This window comes from Eptesicus fuscus, chromosome 3 (genome assembly GCF_027574615.1).
Source record: "Eptesicus fuscus isolate TK198812 chromosome 3, DD_ASM_mEF_20220401, whole genome shotgun sequence".
NCBI classification, from domain to species: domain Eukaryota; kingdom Metazoa; phylum Chordata; class Mammalia; order Chiroptera; family Vespertilionidae; genus Eptesicus; species Eptesicus fuscus.
Genome location: NC_072475.1, coordinates 46,562,678 through 46,581,668, shown reverse-complemented (window position 1 = coordinate 46,581,668; position 18,991 = coordinate 46,562,678). Strand labels below are relative to the sequence as shown.

The 18,991-nt window shown below is 39.4% G+C and overlaps 1 protein-coding gene across 1 annotated transcript in view; it reads right to left on the bottom strand.

Annotated features, from left to right (window-relative positions):
• LPP (LIM domain containing preferred translocation partner in lipoma) overlaps window positions 1–18,991 on the bottom strand; it is a 680,107-nt gene that overhangs the window by 491,594 nt on the left and 169,522 nt on the right. Inside the window, exon 5 of the mRNA XM_008151584.3 lies at window positions 14,980–15,040. The gene's annotated coding sequence lies outside the window, so the exon portion shown is untranslated. The remainder of the gene's footprint in view (window positions 1–14,979; window positions 15,041–18,991) is intronic.

The following is an 18,991-nucleotide window of genomic DNA, read 5'->3' as shown; positions in this document are numbered from 1 at the left end:
ATCATCTTGTTTCAGCCTTACAAACATGCTGGGAGGCAGAGAAGGTAGGTATAACTATACTCATTGTCCAGAGACAATGTCACTTACTGGTTAAGAGAGCAGTTTGAAGACAGACTACCTGAGTCCAAGTCCTGGCTTTAGCTTTTATGAAACAGGTAATCTCGAGCAAGTTGTATAATGTCTCTAGTTCTCAATTTTCCATCTATGAAATGGTGGTAATAACAGTACCATCCTCAGAGGATGGTTGTTAGGATTAAGTGAGTTAATGATGCAAAATGCTCAGAATACTGTCTAATTCAATAAGCATTTAGTAAAAGTCCCAGGAAGTTTAGAAGTGGCCATGTCAGAATGTTCAGATTTAGGTCATTTTTTTTTTCCTCAAGAATGTTACATTTCCATATTGCTCATCTATTCAATAAATATTTTTGAGCTCATAAATCAGCCAGGTGTGACTCTAGGTAACTGGGAAACAAACATGACTGGAGAACTGGGAAACAAAGAAGACAAACAAGGCTCTGAACTTAGACTTAAAATTCCAAGTGGTGGGTTTCCACCCTCCTTCCCAAACTGGCTAAAACTCTCTAGGTAAAGCAATAGCACTCATATACTTAACCAAAAGCAGATGAAATATCTGTCAAAGCTTTCTATACCTCCCTACATCCGTACTTGTTCTTTTTTAATTTTTTTAAAAATATTTTTAATTGATTTCAGAGAGGAAGGGAGAGAAAGAGAGAGATAGAAACATCAATGATGAGAGAGAATCATTGATCAGCTGCCTCCTGCATGCCCCACTTGGGGTTTCAGCCCACTACCCAGGGTTGTGCCCTGAACAGGAATCCAACCGTGACCTCCTAGTTCATAGGTTAACGCTCAACCACTGAGTCACACTGGACAGTCTGTACTTGTTCTAAATAATGGTCTTTGCTGACCTGCAATCTATTAAATTGGAAAGTTGATTAAGACTAAAAAGATGGAAAAATTAAAATCAGACATAAATGTGATCTAAGCTGATGGTACTGCCCTCAGCTCTCATTCTGGAGAATCCTTTGCCACTAAAACAACTTCCATGGAGGCCGTACAAAAGCACAGATAGAACCTGAAGTTGGATTAGCCAAGATCTGTTGCCATGGTTTCCCAGGGGAAACCCTCGGGAAACGAGCCACCAAGTCAGAGAATGCTGACTCTAGATGGTCCAGTAGAGTAGTTGTTGATAGGTAGGCAAGTTGATTGTTTAAGCAGTGGAATCATTTATTTAAATGAAATAGTATTTAAAACTAAATTAAAAGGAATGCAAGAGTGGAGTTACTCAGGTGGAAGGGCCCAGAGTTCTCAGGGTTTGCTCTATACCCCATCATCTGAGACTGTACAGTACATCCACCCAAAACCCTGGGGATCCTTGAAGCCTAAATTTAAAATCACCAATCTAATCTAATTTCAACATTGACAATTCTTCAGAGTAAACTAAAGCCTAAAGATCAACAGTGGTTCATGGACACAGAGATAGTATCAGAGCCATATACATGATTCCTGTAAGAAACCATGGTGCTTTTTCTAAGATATAAAACATTTATGTTCTATGATCCTGCCCTTTTAGTAGGATGAATAAGTTGGTAGAACCAATATGCTAAGCAAAATGTTTAATTGCATCCAAAGTTAAGGAGTGGGCAATGGCAAATAAGGCCATGTGAATTATACCTTGGGAAACCCCACTTGGAGAAATACAAACATTCACTCTATATGTGAAAAGTTTCAAGTGATGGTTTTGTACTCAAAATAACAAAACTACATAGGAGAATTGTTTTTAGCTGTCATACATAAATGTGTCAGGCATAAAATCAAACCACTCTAAAATGATGTGAAACCATTCAATTCTAAGTACAGAAAAACACAGCAGCATTTATGTAAGGTGTGGGAGACATGTAACCCAAATATGTTTCTTGGGTTAGTAACTCAAACTAGAAATTCACTAAAAAAGTGTGAGAAGCCTACAAGAAAGAGCATTGAGCAAAAAAACATTGTGAGACACATTTGATATAATAGTCATATGATTAACAAACTGTCACATCAAACTTTCCTGCAACGTGGGAACACTTTGACACTTCATATTTTTAAAACTGACATTTTGATTCATTACCGTAAATAGCACGTTGGGTAAAATATTGTGACAAGGAACAGATCATATATATACATATATATGTACTCTATATATTACATGTTAATATTTTCCCTAGCTCTGTAAGATTTTAGAATACAGGGACTTTTTTCTTACAGTGACAGTTTGGGCCAATATGTAAACAGGCTATTGCACTCCTAAACTACCCGTTTCTCTTGTAAGTAGGCAGATGGACAATGTTTCCTCATTCCACAGAAGCCTACAAAGCAGAGGAATCTCAAAAGTGATAGAGTGACTTTTAACAAGATTTGGAATACACCTGCAAACTCAAGTGAAAGATGTTATAAAACTTGTTTTAATTGACTGCACCTGAGTTCACAAAATTCATTGCCACAAACATAGGTGAAACATTTCTCTTGTCTTCAGGGGGTTCCCAATCTACTCAGAGAAGCAGAGATACACATATGCAATTCTACAGTAAGGCTGACTGCTTCAAATGCACAACAAAGGTGCAAAATGCTGATATTTTTCCTTTTTCTCTTTTTCCTTTCCTTTAGTGTGTATGGGCATGTTTATAATGAATAACATGATTTCTAAATCATTGTTCAGAGCAAACTGATTCAATTGAATTAAACAGAATGTGGGCATCGAAGGGGACTGAAAAAAATTAGAAAGCTTGCAAGAATACTCAGACTCCCAAGACAAACTTACTTCTCAAAGAATATATAAAGACAGTGTTTGATCCCCATCTAATACCAAACAGTACAATTTTCCAACTTTTCACTTCACTTACAGCTGTAAAACGAAAGATAAAATGTCCATCCTCCTGAATATCCAAGTATCTATTTCAATTTTTTTAGATAATTCTAAAATTATTATGTACTTTAAAGTATAGACAACTTTATAAACACACACACACACACACACACACACACACGAGAAATAGATTTACAAGCATATTTGTCTTATATGTTTTCTCTCTGGGAATTATGTCATTATTATTCAACTCATTCTCTTTAAACACCTGGAAAGTTAGATACTTTAAACACCCAGGACTCTGTAATCTTGTGGATGAGAAGATCTATATATATCAAGATATTGTACTCACTACAAATAAGCTTTGCCTCTGTACTAAAATTTAAATTAGGTAATGATGTTCTTCCTCACCATATAATTAAAAAAAAAAAAAAAGACTGCTCCACATTTGTGGTTTTCCAGAAAGGATGCAGAAATGCTATCAATCAAACTACTCCAAATCACATAAAAGTTAGAAAAGCATAATAGATATTATTTAATGAATATGACAAATATTGAGGAAAAAAACATCAATATCAACCAAAATACAGGCTTTAGCTACAGCACTAAAAAAATTATTGCATCCTTCTTTGTAATAAAAAGTGGTCTCATTTTGTTCTTAGCTAGATGAGTCCATTCATTTAGGGGCAGAAAGCTTTGCTCCTGATATGCTAAATGTATCCAGATTTATTTGAAGTGGAAAGAGTCTTATACACTATTATGAAGTCCATTTCAAACTAAATAATATAGCAAATAAGCAAATTAAAGGATATAGCACTGTTTTCCCACTGACTTACTGGGGGGTGGGGGGGAATCAGCTACAGTGTTGTTCAAAGCATTACAATAAGTCACTATGGGAAACTGAGTCCTCATAATTAATTTTATAAACTCTGAAGGGGTAGGTTATTACCTTAAAAGATTGGAAACTCCTCAATAGAAGCTGAGCCATTGTTATGAAACCACTCCTTCCATAAGTACTGGGAGGCAGCAGAGGTAATATCATAACATTTGAAGACAGAAGACCCAGATGCAAATAAATCTCCACCATCTATTACTTGAAGTGAATCTGGGCAGCTCACATGACTTTAATTTTTTTCATTGTAAAATGAGCATAATACTAGACAGCATACTGAGTTTTATGAAAATTAACTAAGATTATACAAAAAATCTGACAGAATCCAAATTGGTGAGAACACTGTTTCCCAAAATCAAAATTTGCCCATTTTTACTGTCAATTAATTAAAATTTTAAGAGATCGCCTGAATTCAACTCAGTTCAGCTCAGTAAAAATTTACTCGATACTCAACATATGTGAATTAAGACTATGCCAGGTGCAGTGATTGAAAGGTGAGAGAGGGTGCATGAGGGGAAGTGAAGGAAGGAGCAAGAAAGGAAGGGAAGATGGTTACAATTTCTACCCCAGGACTCCATAATCTTGTGGATGAGAAAGCATTTCACATATGAACTACCTAGAGAATACATAATACTGTAAAGTAAAAAAATAATAATAATAACTAAAAAGTGGCGCTGACAATGGCTCTTTTGATAGTTTAATGCCAAGTCTTACTTAAGATCAAAAGGGAGCAATAAACATGACATTGTCTTCCCCTGCTTCTTTGAGCATCTACTTCTCAGTGACCAATCTGATATCTGACAGAAAAGACTCTCTGCAGATGGGCACTGCTGAGTGGCACCCTGGGCATTTGCCCTGGGCATCAATCCATAACATCCCCTCCTCTGCACTCCTCTCCCTCTCTTCACCTCCTCTGCCCATTCCTAGGGACAGCAATGTGCCCAGGCCTGGTTCATCTCCATCCACAGCCTTCCAGGTTGAAAAGGGCTCTTAGGCAGGAGTAAGTGTGACAAAGTCCTAACATTTGAGGGCTGGGAATCAGGAGACCTGAAATCCTGTCCCAGCCTTGTCCCCACTTCACTCTGTGACCTTGAGCAAGTCACTTTCACTCAATGAACTTCAGCAACTTCACCCATGAAATGAGAGCAGAGGATATTTAAAAGCCCTTGTTGGTCCTAAACATTCAATGCCTGTGCCCTCACCTACAGCTTCTAACAGTTTCCAAGTAACAACTAAGGGCTCGCCAGTCACACAGCTCCCACAGAGGCACTGACGTGACCACATCAATGGTTTCTATTGTGGGGAAGGTCAGGAATTCCTTCAGAAAATAGCTGATCTAAACAGAGCCCAAGGAGTGTCATGGCAACACTGCTCGCAAGCTGCCAGAGGTAGGGAGGAAATGCAGCCAATCTGCGTGTGCAGCTGCCACATTTCAGAACAGCACTCAAACCTCGTTAATATCATCTTGCTTAATACCGAGTCCCATAGATCATAAGCTATTTTTACTGTGTATTTAACAGATTTGTGTGTCGTCTTCCCTGCCAGCATTTTCACAGTCCAGGACAGAGGACTCTCCATCACAGCCTTCCGGACCGAAGGCCACCCAGGGTTAACTCAGGAAAAGGAGGAACAGGGCGAAGAAAGATGAATAGAAGGAAGAAAAATATACTCAGTGGTGTTGGAGGCTTGGAGGAGGAGGGAGTAAGATGTAATAAAGGTGAGAACAAGCCAATATTACAAACACTCAAGTGTGAGGTCCTCAAGTCCCAGCTCTCCAAAGACTCAGTGCTGAATGTGTGGGGAGGGAGTGGGAGGCCTGAGTCCTCTCTTGTACTTTGGTCAATACATGGCCTGCCACCTCAGTTTTGATCACAGCCTCTGCTTGCTTTCCCTGGCCTTCACAATCTTAGAATCGTCACATGGGCTGCTCTGCAGATCCCTATGCCCACGTTTTGGGAGGTAAGTGCATGTCCACTATTGTGTGATCTTCAGAGAGTATAGGGAAGGGCTTGTGCTAAATGTCCTGCGTCCAACCTGGCTCCCTCATGTAGGAATGGGAATTCTACCTATGACAACTGACCAAGCTAATCCATGTGAAAGCACCTGTCACATAGTAGATACCCAATAATCTTCTGCAGGTTTCCATCTGTTTCATACAGCAGCAGAGCCACGTGTAACACCCTCATCCTCAATGGTCTTCATAGCAAGGAGCAACCCAGCCAAGGCCTGCTAAGTGGTGAACAGGAGCTCGGGCCCCAACCATCCCTTTATTAGTTGGTCAGATAGGGGCACCAGTCTCAGACCTGCTGCTATCTGGGCAAGAAAAGTAGGGCAAGTCATTTCTTTCCTTGGAGGGGGACTCAACTAAACAGATGATTTTCATGTTCCTTTCTAGCTCTGAAAGTCTATAAGCCTGTAAGTCTCATATGCATCTTAAAAACAAGCCACAAGCAGGGCGGGGGTGGGGGGACACTGAAGAACACAGTAATGTGCTTCTTTATTGAGCATAATGTCCAGGGCACTATGCCAGGAGCTAACGAAAATTCAGAGAAGCAGAGAGTAGTCCTAAGATTCAGAAACCTAACATGTGTGTGCAGGGGGCAGGCGGAGAAAGGAGGAGAGCAAACATGGAGAGATGGCAATACAAAATAAGTTTAATTATACTTCAGAGCCCAGGGGTAGAGAGAAGACTTCCCTGGGAGGAAGGACATGTGCTAGTCCTCCAGGCAGAAAGGCAAGAGCAAAAATGGAACAAGATGGCATTTCATCAGAGCCAGCCCTCTCCAGTGGAAGATCATCAGTAACTAAGATGATTAAATGTCTTCCTTGTTTTATGTCTTAGATCATTTTAGAATTATGTTTCATACATTAAAGGCTAATAATAATGGCCATTACAGTAATAACAGTCACCCCAGCCACCCATCATCATAACGCTATGTGGGGCAGTAGGGAGAGCACTGGGATAGGGAACAGGACATTGGGTTCTGGGCCCCGTGCCACTGACACTATCAGCTGCCAGGGTTCAGCCAAATGGCTCACTGGCTGTGGAATGAGAGATCTTGTAGAATTCCAGTTGGAGCTCTTGAGGCTTCTTGAGAACCAAATTGTCTAAAGCTCATGTTTTGCAGATAAAGAGACCAAGGATCACCAGAATATAAGTGATTTCTCTCAAATACACATTTCTGTCCTCTATGCCCAGTTCTCTGGACAGAGCTGGTATTCGCCTGCTTCTGGGTCTCGCCTCAAGCTGATTCTTACCTGGCAGAGATTTCCACTCAAGTCCCTGTGATATGCCATCAAAGTCCATGCAATCATTTTTCTCTTTTTTTAAAAAATATATTTTATTGATTTTTTACAGAGAGGAAGGGAGAGGGACAGAGAGTTAGAAACATCGACGAGAGAGAAACATTGATCAGCTGCCTCCTGCACACTCCCTACTGGGTATGTGCCCACAACCAAGGTACATGCCCTTGACCGGAATCGAACCTGGGACCCTTGAGTCCACAGGCTGACGCTCTATCCACTGAGCCAAACTGGTTAGGGCCATGTAATCATTTCTCAAAGCCAACTCCAGTCTCTGCTTTTGTAATATAGCCCCATGTATAAAGAGTCCCCCAAATTCTCTCACTCACATAGTATAATTACTGAGCACACACATCACACTGAGTCTTGGCTGGCCTGAATCAAATTCACCTCTCACACCTGCCAGCTCCCTCCTTCAATTTCTTAGCAAGCCACCTTGCTTGGTAGGTGCTAAGCAAATGCTTTATTAAGTCAGGTTGTTCTGAAACCTTAGTTTTCTGACACTCGGCCAAGTATATTCTCAAACGTCATGCTGCCTCTGATCATCACAAGCCAAAGTATGTGCAATCCCCAGAGCAGCCAAAATAGTTTCAACTACTTCCAAATCCATCAAGCTATTTATCAGACTGACAAAACGTGTAGCAAGAAAGAAGAGACGTAAAGGAAAGACGACTAGGAGCAAAGGGCATGTGCTACAAATAGAGTAACAGGAGCACTGGTATTAGCATTCCAGTTTTACAGGAAAGAAATGTCCAGTGCAGAGACTCAATAGCTGGCCCAGGGTCCCCTACAGAGACCCAGTGGGACAAGGAGGTTCAGTTCGGCAGTTAAAAGGACACTGATTTTCCCCACTGCAGTAAACTGGCAGATGGATAGTCTCAACATCTAGCCATCAGCTGGGCAGGCTCATCCGGTCCACTGCAGAGGGCAAAAGACATCTGCAAAGGAAGAGAATAGTAGCCATTTATAGCAAAAATTTTATACTGAGGGACACTCGACCAGTAATGTTGGAGTGAAAGCAGTCAGAAAGATTTAGGAGGCAGACCTGTGTAACTCCAGAGGCAACCCAAAGCACATATCATATGGGAATTTTTAAAAAAACCTTTTAACCCATGAGAACTCAGATGCCAGCACATGCAGCGATGGCCCCAGCCAGACAGCAAAGGCATATTGGCACCACTGTAATTTGTCCATTCACCAATATGCTTCCCAAAAAACACCCATATGCTTTCTTTTAGCTTCCATATGCTTTTTTAGCAAAGAAACTAAAACATTTCATTAGTTTTCAGTAATTAATAATTACTTATTTCACAATAGTCACCCTCATTAAAAAACGAAAATAACTGATTTAGCTGCAGGATCCTGGCTTTCAACTCAAGCTTTTATATATAATTTTTTTTTTTTAATTCCCCCCTCTAGGAATTGAGTAATATTGTAAAACAGCCAGTGTGGAAATATTCACACTATGGGGAATGAAGAGTTATCATACACACAGCCCAGCATTCCTCTCGACTGAGACATCAGTTTAATGAAAAGAACATGAACTCGGAGCAGAAAGATTTGGGATCCAATCCCAGTTTGACCCCTGGTGAACAGTACTTCTGAGGAAACATAAGGCGTTGAAAAGATAAAGCTCGCTGCATGCCTTCAACCAGCCTTCAAGTATTCCCAGGGAGCAACTTCACAGGATTTCTTCCCACTATCTCAAAGCATGGGTAAGGCATGCCCAGAATGCTGGCAGCATGCCCTTCATTGTCAGCAGACCATGGCCAATAGCCTTGAAATTGATCTGGGGCCTGCAACATTCCTTTTCAAACTCTAATGAGCATACAAACAACCTGGGGATCTTGTCAAAATGCAGATTGAGATTCAGGAGGTTGGGTGTGTGTGGCCTAAGATCTGCATTTCTAAAGAGCTCCCAGTGAGGTGGATATTCCTGGTCTTCAAACCAAATGTTGAGAAGCAAGGATGTAAAAAGTATCAAGATAAAGTTAGGAAATGGCATCTATAAAAACAGCACAGCAGTGCCTGTCTCACTATAATGAGGATCATTAATTATATTGCCAATAGTGCTTCTGAGTATTGAACAGCACAAAAGTACTTCACTTATCATAACAACAGTCCTGTCAGTCAAGTATGATTTCCATTTTACAGACAACAAAACTGAGAACCAAAGAAACCAAGTAATACATTCAACGTCATGCAGCTTCATATGCTGTTTTCCCAATTGAGGTATATATGCTTGTCTGTGTGAGTATAAGTCAAGAAAGATAAAAAATCAAAACAGTAGATATGATAGTAGAGTGCTGGTACGAAGTCTGGTTCTTGTACTGCCTCCCTGTCCCCATCTGCAAGATGAAGGTGTTGCCCTGATCTTCTCTGAGGCCTCTTCCATCTCTGACACCAACTTGGCTCCCATGGCTCCCACATATACTCACAGTGGGTCATTAAGCACTGAGCATTAGCTTCACACATGTGGCAGTCATTACATCTTGGCACGATCCAATTTCTAGCTGCTCACATCTGCATTTGTGCTGATTTATGCATGGTCAGAAGTCTATCTCTGTTAAAATCCCATGCTCAATATAACAGAGAGAAAACAACAAATGGATTCCCCAAGGAATTAAAATTCCAATTCAGGTGATAACGCACAGTATGATCGGGGTACTTTGACCCTTACCACTCTTTGTCTCCTCCATGTCTCACAAAAATGGAGGAATTGAAACCACTAACCTGAGAGAAGATTTTTTTAAAAAGGAAAAATATGAGTTATTTTTAACACAGTTTATACAATTATCCAACATTTCTGATTCTACATTAAGGTACCAGATAAGCATTTAATTAATTAACTATCATATAATTGATTTCTAAGGGTTATAGAATTGTTTCATTGTTCCTATTTGTATTCAGTATTATCTCTGCAGATACTCACATATTTGGGAGCAAATCTAGATTTAAACCCAGACTGTGCTATTTATTAGCTATATGACTTTGGGTAAATTACTCAACCTCTCTGATCTCAGTTGCTGCATATGAAAAATGGGGGAAATAATTTTTTACTTTATGAGATTAAATGAAATAATATAATAAAATGGCTGACATTTAGCATACTGTATGATATAAGTAATTTTAATGAGTGAATGAATGAATGAAGCAGGATAGGAGTTTCAATAGCAAAACATCACCCATCAGTTTGACACAAGTAAAAGGCCAGAGTCATGCTCATAAATAAGGCTGAGACTCAGAGTAAGAAAATATGTGAATTATGGGAAAAAATCCCCCAACAACAGGAAATGTATGTTACACAAATGTCATCTCTGACTTCCCACTCTAAAATTATCTTTTGCTTAACCTGGAACCTAAGTATGGCCTTCAAAAGGTCTACACAATTGAAAGTATAGACAACATTTTCTAACCTTTTTATAGATCCATATATGAGCTTCCAAATATTTCATAATCCTCTCCCCTATTCCCAAGCACGCACACACTCACACATATATGTTTGCGCACACACGCGCGCACGCGCGCTTCAACACACACATACACACACATGAAGAACAACGGTATTAGGCAAGTACCTTTACAGAAAGGGTAAACTGTCAACTGAGAAAGAAATGATGACTTCCAATTCAGAGAGAGTGGAGCTGAATTCAAGACCAGACTTGGGGGCAAACTTGCTATGGGACCTTGGGCAAATCAGAGATTCATGAAAACCAGGACTGGGGGAACCTTTGCTCTAGCTATTTTACCCTCCTCCTTCTTCTATCTTATTCATGGAGAAAGTGAAGTTCAAAGGAAGATCATCCCTTCACCCTCCAATAAATTATATGCAGAATTTGAACCTCAGACTCAGTAAAATGATTTCTACAGTCTATATCTCAGTATTACGAGGACCATGATTGGTGTTTATATCCAGAGGCTTCTACATTATCTTCTAACTAATAGATAATTACTACTCTCTTCTCTGGACCTGGAAATGTCATGAAAACATGAGTTTGGTTTTGGCAAAGTTCATTCCAGCTGCTTCTCAGTCCCAGCCCAGTCCCACAAGAACAAGGCAGAGAGAAAGCCCGAAAAGTGAGAGATGCTGTTATTAATCTTGTATAGCACGGCAACTGGGAATTGCAGGCCTTGAGCTATATTTCACTATGTTGGCTATTATTTTCCTGTCATCTTGATTATTATTCCTTCATCTGTCTTCTCTTTATTGATGCTCCCAACTATGCACAGCAAACAGTTAGCTAAGAGCTCATCTCAGCTTCCTATCATTCATTGGATCAGAAAACGGGTGTAGGAAAGAGACCAGATTATGGAGTAGAGAAACACGGGGAAAGATGATTTATTTTTCCTTTTCTAACCAGAAACTTGATGTTACTGGAGGTAGTGGATGACCAACACATAAATGCCCAATCAATTCAAATGTATAATTACATGCTCTTTTAGTATGTAAAAGATTCAAAAACTGAAGAGAAAAATAACTACTTTCAAACAGGCTCTCTCATAGAGTCATAGAATTTTCCTATGACTTTGGAAAAGTGGCAGCAGGAGAGAAAAAGAAGGGGCAAGGAAGTAACATCGAAGATAATAAGACATTTAACTAGAAGCAATGCTTTGATCAACTTGTCCTACTCCATCTGTTGTGAGATGTTGAAGTGGGCCCTGGAGAGAAAAAGTGACTTGTCTAGGGGACATGGCCTGAGCTGGGATTAGAATTAGATTCTCATGACTTCTGGTTCACATACCATAACATAAAACACACTGCTTCACTCCCCAAAACAATGCTATCCTATCCAGGTAACTACAAAAGATAATTTAATTTAAAACTACTATCTCTATACCCACCTCAGAAAACAATAACTGATTAATTTGATTTAAGGCAGACTAGGGTTGTTCCATCAAATTGTAATAAACAAGTCACTTTAGCAATATAAACAAGTCCATGAAAATTAATTGGGTATTACTCATCCTTGCTAATAAATCAGACTGTGGAAAACAGGAATAATCAACGGTGTTTAGGAGGCCAGAAGCCGGTTCTTCTTCAAGTACAGATCTTGCCTATTAAAGAACATTGGGTATCAGCTCAAAATAGTAAACAGGGTATACAGTTTCAGATTCCATAAAGTGCAGCTTTAAATAGACTTGGTTTGGAAATGGGACAGGGAACACACCACAGTCAGTGAATCAACGTTAAAAGCAGAGAAAAACAATGATTACACTCATTAAGTGGGTACCTGTTGACACATCTACTGTCAAATCTAATTATTTATTTAAACTGTTATTCTCTCTTCATTACTGCCACTGATACCAATTATTACCACAAGATTATTTTAAATTTTACAGCAGGTCCCCAAGATACTTCTTTCTCCGTTTTCCAAAGATTATTTGAGAAGTTTTTATCCTCCTCTTCCCACTAGCACCTACCTCCAAAATACAGAAGATATACAGAGATGGATAAATGATAGATTAGATAGATAGATAGATAGATAGATAGATAGATAGATAGATAGGAAATCCCTCTTTCTTATGAGCAATTTTTCCAGGCTTGATTAAACCCCTATTTGTAGTTTCATTATGGGTTTCAGTGGAAAGGAGGATGGCAGTTTACCATTTTTAAAAGCTTATTCTATTAATATTTAACAATTAGCATTTGGAGAAAAGTTAATATAATGTTTGCAGTTTCTAAATGAGTAAGTTAGATCTCTGCCTAACAAGCTATCAAAATCTATGATTACATGTTGATAGTCATTCTTTTCTGATATATTTATACATGAAAATACATGAAATACATGAGGAAGGAGAGTTTTTCAGGGTATTTTATGGACTATAGAGGGACCAAATGATGGGCAGGAGCCATTCTTGTATTTTTAGCCACTACCATTGCTTGTAACCCTCTCTTTGCAGTCATGAGAATAAAATCTAACTAACACAAGTGGCTGCTACATCTGATCTAATTATAGAGGAGTTTAGCCATCCATATACCACCCGCTTATTTGCACATGACATGTTTTTTATTCAATTTTTATGGTGAATATTAGCTTTGAAAATCATATTAACGTAACACCATAATTTCCACTTAATTCTAAATTGCTAACTTCTACAAATATGGAGCCATGCCGATAAACTTCAATTATTTTCAATGTCTACGTAACTAAAGTCCTGCTACAAGTTCAAGATCATGCAAGATCATGAAAATAACATAACAAAGAAATCAAAATATTAAGCAGAAACATTTAATTACTTTTATGTTGATATCAGATCTTCCACAAAGATGCTAGGAAACCAGTCCTACAGTTAGGAATATCATATTAACTACTTCCCCTCTTTTTGCCTAAGACTTCTAAACGATGTCATAGAACTCGGCAGAGTGAACCTGGAAGTGCAGATATCAGCTAGTTAAGAGGTAGAAGAAAATTCACATTCTGAAAATTTTACAACTATCATGATTCTTTCAATTTTTTTTTTTTTTCCTGGCATCCATTTTCTGGACAAACTTGAGAAGAATGTATTCTTCAGTGAAAGGTTGATCTCCTTCACACAGGTCCTTTAAGAAAGTGGCATGCAGATATTATGGGTCCTGGATCTCAAGACTCTAACTCATTTTATTATTCCTAGGAGTAACCTTGGATTATATATTTTTGAGATGTTTTGGGGAGCAGCTAAGAGATGGTGATGGATCTAAATAGTAAAGTTTGGTCCCTTCAGAGCCAGGTAACACTGGCAGCATCATGGAATGAAAAATACACTCAAAAAAGTGGCCAGGAGCCTGGCTGGCATGGCTCAGTGGTTGAGCATTGACCTAAGAACCAGGAGGTCATGGTTGAATTCCTAGTCAGGGCACATGCCTGGTTTCAGGCTCTATCCCCAGTGTGGGGCATGTAGGAGACAGCCGATCAATGATTCTCTCTCATCATCGATGTTTCTATCTCCCTCTCAATTCCTCTCTGAAATCAACAAAAAAATCCTATCTAATAAAAGAGTAATATGCAAATTGACCATCACTCCAACACACAAGATGGCTGCCCCCATGTGGACACAAGATGGCCACCACAAGATGGCCAGCAGGGAGGGCAGTTGGGAGGGACCAGGCCTGCAAGGGAGGGCAGTTGGGGCAATCAAGCCTGCAGAGGAGGGCAGTTAGGGGTGACCAGGCCAGCAGAGGAGGGAAGTTGGGGGTGACCAGGCCTGCAGAGAAGGGCATTTGGGGGAGGGACCAGGCCTGCAGGGGAGGGCAGTTAGGGGTGACCAGGCCTGTAGGGGAGGGCAGTTAGGGGTGACCAGGCCTGCAGGGGAGGGCAGTTAGGGGCAATCAGGCTGGCAGGGGAGCAGTTAGGCATCAATCAGGCTGGCAGGGGAGTGGTTAGGGAGTGACAAGGCTGGTAGGCAGAAGCAGTTAGGGGCAATCAGGAAGGCAGGCAGGTGAGCAGTTGGGAGCCAGCAGTCCTGGATTATGAGAGGGGTCCCAGATTAGAGAGGGTGCAGGCTGGGCTGAGGGACACCCCCCACCCCCATGCACAAATTTCATGCACCGGACCTCTAGTATATATATTAAACGGGGCCAGGAAACTAGAGAGAAAGTCCTCCTGTCACATGGTATCAAGGCATACAAGATAACAATAGATAAGAACATTCTAGTACATAACATATTATAAACACTTAAATACTCATTAAATCAGAATCTGCTGCATGGCCCAGATTTTTGAGCTTTTGGTATTAAACCTTAAGGAGTAAGAATGGAAAGGGAACATTAAATCAAGGAGAGGTCAAAGAAGGGCAGTTCATTGTCTTGATCATTCTTCAGTTTGGGTGCTCATGAAAGACCTTTGTATTTCTTCTGTTGAGAGTGAAATCAACCTTAAACATTATTGCCTACAATACCTATTAGCATTTCATAAGCATGAAGCCAATCCTCTCTTACCTCAGATAATAGCTCGTAGGATGGTCAGTGGACACAAGCTTCAGCAAACTTCAACACTAGTCTGTAAATGAAAGATTAGGTAAAAATTACTCTTAGGTACTAAGCCATATTTATTTCTAAATAATCATAAACTCTTATATCTACATAGTGGTTTCTTATTTTGCAAAACATTTTCACATTCATTATCACATTTTACCCCACACTAACCTGATGAAGAAGCAGGAAGAGATTATTCTACTGACTTCATAGGTGAGGAAACAGAAGCTCACAGAGGGATAGAGAAGATGAGAAGGGAACCAACATCTCTCTCACAATAAACTGCACAAATGGGTATCATTGTCCTCATTTTACAGATGTAGAAACTGAATTCAGAAAAGGTAAGTAACTTGCCAAAACTAGATAGTACAGTATAGGGCAGGGTGTGATTTTGGACCCTCTGGTCTAGTGGTCTTTTTCCTTTATACCTCAATTTCTCCTAATACATGAGGTTGGGAAAACACAAAGACTTAACAGCTCATTGACTTGATCTACTAGGCTTGGTGGAAGGGGGAATAATAAAATAAAACTAACTATTTGACTGACATGAAGAAGTAGGACACACACACATGGGATTTAGAGCTAGTCAAACTTGTCTTCCTCTCACCAATGGCCTTAGGCAAGTTACTATCTGAGTGTCAATTTCCTTATATGTAAATGAAGATTATAATATCTGCATTATAGCCAAAGCTCACTTAAACATTATTTGGAAAATTTTCTTCCATTAGTTCATAACAATATATATGGACAGTGGTGGTACTCACAACTATATTTCTTTCTATGAGCCTGTTTTTATGATGAAACAATGATGTTATAAGCATATGATGCTAGAGAATAGCTTTGGACTGGGTATTTTGTGCCCCTAAAATACTGCAATATTTATCTATGTCAATCTCACATAGCCTCACCTAACAACAACACAAAGAACTTCTGTTCCAAAAGGCAAAGCCTCAAAATAAAAAGTCAAGTGACTCCTCAGCCCCTAAATGCAAGTGACACTGCTTTAAGTCAAAGACTGCAGGCATATCTCAAGTCCTTTTAAAGTTTGTGCTTATATAGTGCCTTAGGTTCAGCGAGATGGTGCTTCTAACAAGACTGCAATGAAAGCATTTGCTTTAATACAATGGATAGATTTACTGAGAATTATAAGACCTCTAGGAAGTTTTTGTAATATATCCCATTTTCATATAAGACTCAAATCAGATTAAGAACAGAACAAGGGCATAGCCAGTGTCTCTCAGTGGTTGAGCATTAGCCTATGCACCAGGAGGTCACTGGTTCGATTCCTGGTCAGGGCACATGCCCAGGTTGCAGGCTCCATCCCTGGCATGGGGCATGCAGGAGGCAGCTGATAGGTGTTGATATTTCTATCTCTCCCTCTCCTTTCCTCTCTCTATAAATATCAAATAAAACATATTTTTAAAAAGAATAGAACATGATAGATAAGATGCACTACAAAAAATTCTTGTCATATGCCACCAAAATCAAAACATGAATCCTGTGGAAAATATTGCATGGCTGTTTTTGTTTTTCTTAAAGATTTTTGAATTAATTTTTAGAGAAAGAGAGAGGGAAGAGAGAGAGAGAGAAACATTAACGTGAGAGGGAGACATTGATCAACTGCCTCCTGCATGTCCCCTATAGGGGACAGAGACTAAAACCTGGGCATGTGCACCAACCAGGAATTGAACTATCAACCTTCCCCTGCATGGGATGATGCCCAACTAACCAAGCCCCATCTGCCAGGGCCTGCATGACTGTTTTATCTCAAATAATTGTCATTATAACCCCAATTTTACCAACAAGAAAACAAAATGTCAATGATTATATGGTTAATATGAAACAGATTTTAAAAAATAACCATGTGCCTTGACACAGAAACCAGTAAGAACCCTCCCACTCACAATGCAGCCTCCCATTCAGGAGTGCTCTATTTGTAGGGAAAAGGAAAATGAGTCTCTACCATAGACAAGTCAATTGTCAAGGCACCAGAACACATTCAGTATTGAGTCCTGCTTCACTGGCAAGTGAAAGGAGAGAGAAAACTTCATATCTGTGGTCTAACCAGAAGGTAACACATTACTGAGCTGATGCAGAAGGAGTGTTAGGTGCAGGGTTACCATGAACACTTTCTCAGCTCTCCCTAGTGAGGTTTCAAAGATGCAACATCCTTGAGCAAGCTCTCAAAACACAAGCCACAGAAACAACAGAAGTTGACACCATGAAATTTTCATAAAAGGGACTTCATCAGTAAGTCTCATCGTAAGCAGTAGAAAAGCTGAAGCCTTCCAACTAAGAAGGCTTCACCAGCCATCATCACATGATTTTAGTGTCATGTGTCCTCAGGAACTCTTGATTGTTTCCTGATGCAATGGAGTTATCCACTAGACCCAGAAAGAGATCTGGGACAACTAACAAATCCCATTCTAGGATCTTGGTAATAAAGCCAGTATCCTTTGCTGCCTCTGTGTATTTCATGGCTGCTGAACCAGAACCTGGCATGTCTGTGTCCTCTGTCAAACCACCCATCCTCTCCCAAGAAAAAAATGTTCTCATCTACAAAAGCAATTTTAAGCAAAAAGGAACTTGTACAATCAACCTCTAACTTACAAAACTTCAACTTATTAATTAGAATTATGCAAAAGCATAACTCACCAAACCTAGTTGGGACTAATATCGAATAATTGATCATTTCTACTACATTCTGGAGAAAATAGGAGGGAATAACTAAAACCACAGGGGAAATGAGAGTAGAAAGAAAAATGATGGAGAATAATGGGGGGAAAGCAGAAAAGACTAGAAGGACATGAGAAAAGAAAAGCACAGAAAGACCTGTTTTAACAAGTTTTTCAGAAACCATGATACCTCTTGAATTGACCTCTGTACCCTAGGTAATTTTTAAGCAATGTTACTCTAGGATGATGATTCTAACATTATGAACAAAAATTCCAACCATTTGGCACTAGATTTGCTGAGACCAATGTAAAGGTGCCTCTTAATACTTGCTATTTTATGAGTGCAATATTTCCAATATGAAATACGAGAGAACCTTTAAAACTCCCACTAATGCCAAAAATGGATAGCTCCTCAAGCAGTGTGGTCCCAGATGTTCTTTCGGAATAGGGGATGCTATCTTGAAAACAATACTTGCATGAAGATTGAGGACCTGAGTTCTGCTCTTAGCCCTATAATTCCCAAATATTTTTAATTAAAATTTGCATGGAACATATACTTTTCTGTTTCTCTTTTCACAGGTCTTGACCATGGTTATCCCCAAACAACTGTGAAAAGGCCAGAAATTATTTTGTCTAGACTCTGTGCATTTGGTAAGTTTTATGTGGTTGTAAAGGTGGTGGTGAAAGGATGAATTATACTAAGACTTGTTAATTAAACAATGTCATAATATTAAGCATGATTATTAGGACATCTGTCCCCAAGAACAATTGAAATGCTAGATTAGGACAAAGGCATTAGATGACAAACATGTAATGTCATCTACTGCCATCATCAAACCCTCTATGAAGAATATATTTAAATGCACTCTCTCACCCGCCACCCTCAGATACTTATCATGAATACTACATATTCCATGGCTTATGAATGATTTGGTTGTCTCATTAAAGTAATGTTTGCCAGTATTTAATTGCTTCCCTCTCTAATTTTAATTTTCTCACCTGTCAGCATCTATCAGAGGCACTGAGATCTTCTGACATCCTTGCTGATTGTGTTAAATTAATCAGATTTTTGAAACATAAATTGCTTTGGCCTAAAGGTAATGCTCAACTTCTTCATGTGATATTAATAAGGATTCTATCAAAAGAACTTATAATCTGGATATTAAGTAAGAGGTTTGGGGAATCCTAAGCAAAAATGTCAGCAGTACTTTAAAAATTAAATAATTCAACAAGTGCTATTGAACATATAGCACTTGCCAGCAATCACTTTGGGGTAAACAGAAAAGAGGAAACATGAAGCT